The sequence below is a fragment of the Coturnix japonica genome, chromosome 3 (genome assembly GCF_054131305.1).
Source record: "Coturnix japonica strain WE chromosome 3, WE-NBRP24, whole genome shotgun sequence".
Classification (NCBI taxonomy): domain Eukaryota; kingdom Metazoa; phylum Chordata; class Aves; order Galliformes; family Phasianidae; genus Coturnix; species Coturnix japonica.
In genome coordinates this window covers 82702509-82708524 of record NC_140665.1, presented here as the reverse complement: position 1 = coordinate 82708524, position 6016 = coordinate 82702509, and positions in this window count along the sequence as shown.

Genomic DNA, 6016 nt, shown 5'->3' with positions numbered 1-6016 from the left:
ACTAAAATAACTGTATCTGTGCACCCACTGTTTCTTGGTGAGATGTGCTTGATACCCAAACTTCTTAAGTCTTTCAGATGAGACTCAGAGATGGGTCAGCATTCATGTAAAGCACATAATACCAGCAGGTCTGCAACAGAACTCATTGCAGCTTCTGAAAGAGGTTGCACACTGCCTGAAATTAAGGCATCTGCCAGTTAATCGTGTACAGTTCATATAAATGTGGCACATGGGAAGATAAATACAGTCCCAGGTGGTCCATCTGTCTGAATCTGAATGGGTGTGGAAAACCTGGAGGCCAGGCCAGGAACTTCCATGTGCATGAGAATTGCAAGAGGACATTCAGGCTAACTGTGAGAAGAGACTGACTGATCCCAGTTGTAAGACGGATGCGAAAACAGAACTTTCCAAGTGAACCTGGAATCTCCCCCACTGTCTTAAGGTAAGTAAGTTATTCCAGAAAGACTTCTAAGAACCTACAGGAGGGAGAGGGAAAGCAGAGAAAATATCTCATAATTCTGTGTACAAGGAAAATGAACAAATGGGGTTGTTCAAAACCAAAGTGGACAAGCATGCATGATGATCTGGCATGGCAAATGAGATTGCTGCCTCTCAGAGATGTGCTGGAACACTTCCCTTAACCATAAAAGAATTCCCACTAGTATGCTTATGGTAAAAATGAATTTCCATTTGTCAACACCCAGTGCCCAGTGCTCTCAGGGCACTTTAACAGATGACAATTTGTTGAAACATTTGTTTTAAACATTTAGTCAGAGGAACATTTTGTTATATATGCATAAAGTTCTGCAGAATCAAAACATTTTTTACTGGAAACTGAAATTTTGCTTCTTCCAAACACAGTATTTTTTTACTTGGCAGAAGGGCACAACAGATGGAGAAATTACTAGAATGATGAGAAAAAGTTGCTCTATATTTTGAAGACATTTGAGCCAGTGTTAAGATCTTTCTATTTGTTCTCCTTGAAATCAATCACACTTTATACCACCAATGCATACACTGCATACATTGCACTGGTTATTTTTAGTCCAGCTGCCTCTGGTCAACAGGACATATATTTCTACACCAAGCATGTTGCTCCTCTCTAGATGGCTGCACAGCACTCCCACAGATACAATCTGTATCTATTCCAGATACAAAGTCCACAGACAGAAAAACATCCTCCATTTATCAGCAGTTTGCTGTTTCTCTGATTGCTCTATATGTCAGCTAGTTTGCTAACAACTCAGAGGCAAAACTAGATGTTTCTAACCCAGACACAGTATCACTGAAGCCAACCCTGCCATAAGCACAATGTACATCAAAGGTCTCCAGGTGCAATCACGTCCCAGAGACATTCTCTGTTGTCCCAAAATAGTGCTTAGCTCTAACGTTCATGTCCTAGTTTACTGCCTTCTGCCTTTTTCCATTATAGCTGGGAACTTAGTTCAGTTCCATAACACCCAGCAGCAACACCCTTCAGCCTTTGGGGAATAAATCTCATGTGGTTCCTGTCATCCACAGGCTCAACGGGTGACAACAGGAGCTGGGATTTCTCTCTAGGAGTCACCAGGGTATTCATGGCCATAATACAGCTCCCTCATCAAACATAGCTCAAAGCTGCTTCTTGTCGAGTATATATTAAATATTGACTATATAATAAATAAAATAAATATAATAAATATTGGCAGTAAGTTTTTAAGAAAGTGATTCTGGAGTAGTCAGGGCTATGCTGTCAACTTCACAACCAGTTGTAAGAGGCCATGCTTTTTACACTATTGCCTCAAAAGTTTGCTGAAATGGACAAGTTCAGGCAAGTCCTGATCAAGGTTCCAGAAATCCCTTTGTCTGACAAGCCCTGGGCAGGGGATGAGAAATCCTATGTCTGAGGGTAACAGATAGACAAGTCCAGGGGCAACGAGAGAGAGAGAGATAAGATGCATGGCCTGCTGCTGCTCTCCCCTACGCTTATTTTGCCCCAGACCAACGTAACAACGTGCTACAGGATGCTGCTGCATCCAGGAGATGACTATCCCCTCTTTAACATAATTCTTGCTCTTTTCTACCTTTTCTATCGCCCACTTTCCCATCCCCATCAACCTAATTTTGAAATTCGTCTCTCTCCCTTCCCCATCCCCTCAGTTGTCTATTATTTCTAATAAACTGTTCGGATTAACATTTGAATGTTTTTCTTCTTAATCTCACGCCGGGCATAACATATCAAAAGAATCTTTGCCTCCCTCCTAATTGGAGCAAGACACCAGTAAAATGCATCATAATGATTCACCAGTGAGTTACTATTAAAGTAGTATTCCACAGCTTCTCAATGTTTTGCCGGTGCACACATTATGTAAAAGCATCCTTAAGGCAATGATGAATTTGTGAGGAAATATTAACTCTCTTCTATGTCAACCATTATAGAATCTGCCTTCTTGTGGCAGGCCCAGGTATATGTTTTTTCTTACTTATTACTTATTATGCCAACCATTAAAGGAGTATCGTCAGTAACGTTTGATAGATGTTTACTTTTGCAGATACTTCCAGTAACTGCTTATGTACCAGCTTACAGGCATATATGCCTGGTGGTACATGGAAGGTGTGTTCAGTAAACACCAGTGGGCAGAAACAGTGTATGTGATTCATAACTTAGCAGTGATCTGCTTATATTATAGCCTGCAAGTTAATACTAAATATTGGGTATCTCTTATCTAATTAGGAACTGCCCTTGAGACAGCTGCCAGCTGTACTTCTGAGTGTAACAGAAACTCTGGTACAGGGGGAGAAGTAAAAGAAATAAGAGAGGATTTAATGAATGCCAGTCTAGCTCTTTCCTCACAAAGGCGAAACAACCCAGCTCCCCAGTTCAGACGGCTTCGGATATTCACTGCAAGATCTGCATATCATAACTCACAAAGCCAGGATTCTTCTTCATCAGTTCTAGGTTTAGGATCTTTTTCTAAGAAACACTATAAAAGGAGATACTACATAGATAAAAAGTCTTTTTAAACTTTCCTAACACACTGTTGAGTGCTGGTATGTGCTTGCCAGTTTCCAGAGCAGCAGTTAGATAATGGGTGGGACAGTTGTTAAAATCTCTTGAAGTCTCATCCAGACATTTGGTGCATTATAATCTCTCTGTCAGAAATTCCTGGTGCTCAGCACTAGTAGATTCACCTCTCCCTGTCACCTCTGTCTCTCACTTCGTAGTAAGGAGGTGCTATTTTCACAACAAATTTACTTATAGCTTTCTGTAGGGAACAGGGAGAAGCGCCATTCATTCAAAACCTTATTAAGTTAGAACGGAGGAATAAAGTGAATAACCTTCTTCTTTTCCTCCATCTGATATACAGGTTACTGTAATGTTTACAGCACATTCTTTTTTCTTCAGGCAAGGGATATCTTGTCCACATTAAAGGCAGCACCAGTAAAAGCTTCAACTTTATGACCTAATTACAGGACAGTTTCTTTATTTTTTCCTTCACCTCCTTCTTCACTCTCTGATAGCCCTGTTAACTAGAAAATTATATCTTTGGACCACTCTTTATAAGACTTATCTCCTTTACTTGCATGATATTTAACATGCAATTTCAACGTGTCACACAGATATCATGAATATATATATTTTTAATGCTTTACAAAAGGAAAAAGTGAAAACAATAAATGGAACACTCTCTGGAATTTATAATGTTCCAACACAAGAAAGTTACTTTTCACAGGCAATATGGATATCTGATGCTGTAACAGTTAAATGGCTAAATCTTCTGATGAATTCACGCCTACCTTTTCCTTAAGTGGAAGAATGCTGTGTACTTTTACCAGTGACAAGAGGGAGTGTGTCAAACAAGGAATACAGAGCACTTGCATGGTTCTATAAGCCCATGGCAGACAACCAAGGAGCCTCCAAGCTGCCAGTATACCTTCTGGAAGGCTAGCCAAGTGGCCAGACACTGCTTCTGGAAAAACAGCTTCTCATGTTTGCATCTATTGCCAAGAAAGGAAAGAATAGCATAGAATAATATAACACGCTGAACCATCACTAGAATATCTCTATGTTACCAAAAAGCACCTCATGCAAATTGGTGACTACTGGGAGGGAGATAATGCCTATAAAGAAAGACTCAGGAATCACATAATTTGTATCTCTTCACTGTAAAACTGGACTTTGATTCTCCAGGATACGTAGATGACATTCTCAATAAGAAAATCTCGCTTAACAATCAACAGAAAAAAATAACCCACAAGTGTTTTCTATGTTAATCAAAGTCTGAAATATTTCAACAGCATCCCAGACAGCAACAACTCTATCAGTGGCTTAATACCACTGCTGAATATGGATTTTTAAGATATGTTTTCTTTTAGCATCTGTCTCTTCCCCATGTAGGAAAATACAGATCTCTTCCACAGGGGTTTGATTCAGTCAGTGTGAACTGTATAAGACAGACCTTAGCAGTGCTCACTGCCAGGCCAATCAGATGAACTAGTAGGAAATTTCATTTTATAGCAAATTGATTTTTCTGAGAAATGAGGTTCTCTGGTTCTGAAAGATGCACAGCTAATGACTGTCAGCTCCTCCTCGAAGAGAGGCCAACCAAACCTGAGATATACTGCCTACACCCAAAGCTGACAATGACACCTTGTCTCTCAAGCAGCAGTTGCACTGTGGAAGTTCAATTCTCACAGCAGACCAGGCTTCATCTTCTTTAATTGTAAGACTATATCTTACAGTTTAATGAGGAACTGAGAACCATGTCTACATATGTAAAGTATACATACATTACATGCACACACAGATACACATATGTGTATATATACACTCACCAAGTAAATATGCATGTGGAAGCCACCTGTGACATCAGATCTTTCACTGTTATGTGTAGGTACATATCAAACATATCAAATGTGCTTACTCCAGACTTTCCTAAGAAGATTATGATTTTCAGACTGAATGTTTTTGAGCATCACACACCACTTACCTTTCATTAAGAAATCCAGTTCCCACACTAATACACTGCAGTTCTGCATCTTTATGTGGAGATACTTACCTCAATATCTAAGAAGTAATAGCAGATAACAACTGAAGCAAAGTGATAAATGTTAAGTCCATTTTACATATGCAGATACAATGAGTTGACATTATATCCAAATTACTGTACTGAACTGTAGATCCTATTCTGACACCAACAGGAATTAGATCAACCAGGGAATGTATTTAAACTCAGGACTGATGAGCAAACAGGATGTTACTAAACGAAATCTGGAAACTCTTCTTGCATCCTGCCCTCAGCTTAAAATTTAGCCCAAGATCCAATTTTAAAGATGATCATCAGGAGACTAAATGCCAGTTAAGAGTTCCTCATGGCTGTTTCCAGACAATATCTGGTTGTTAAACAGAAACATTTTTTAATGTTGCCATTTTTTATTCACGGCTTCTGACTGCAGATGAACACCTGCAAGAACCTCATATAGTTTGCATGTATAGTGCATACGAGTGTCTCTCCTGTGGATCAATAACCTGATATTTTATTTACTCAATTTATATCATTTGTTTAACCTCTTAATTTAGGATTAGTTGAAGACACTGAAAATATGTTCATATTCTTTGATAAAATATCAATCCATGACTTTGTACATACTAAAATTGTTTTGTTACTAGCCTTGAAAAAGGCACCTGAATGGGCTGGATGGATTGCAGAATCACCAAGGTTGGAAAGCCCTACAAGATCATCCAGTTCAGTGGTCCACATAGCACCAATAGTTCTCACTCAACCATGTCCCTCAACACAGTGGATAATTAACACTGCCTCTGGTTGCTAAAAACAAACCCTTTCTGAAGAAACATGACAGGCTCAGTAAACTCGAATTTAAAGGAAAATATCATAGATATAGCACTACTAAAGCCAAAGCCGGACAGCTTAGTAGGTAAAGCAATCAAAGGAGTTCAGCTTCAAATCTCCTCTTCCAAACCAAGGGTTTAAAGACAACTTTTTTTTTTTTTCTTTTTTCTTTTTTCCTTTTTTTT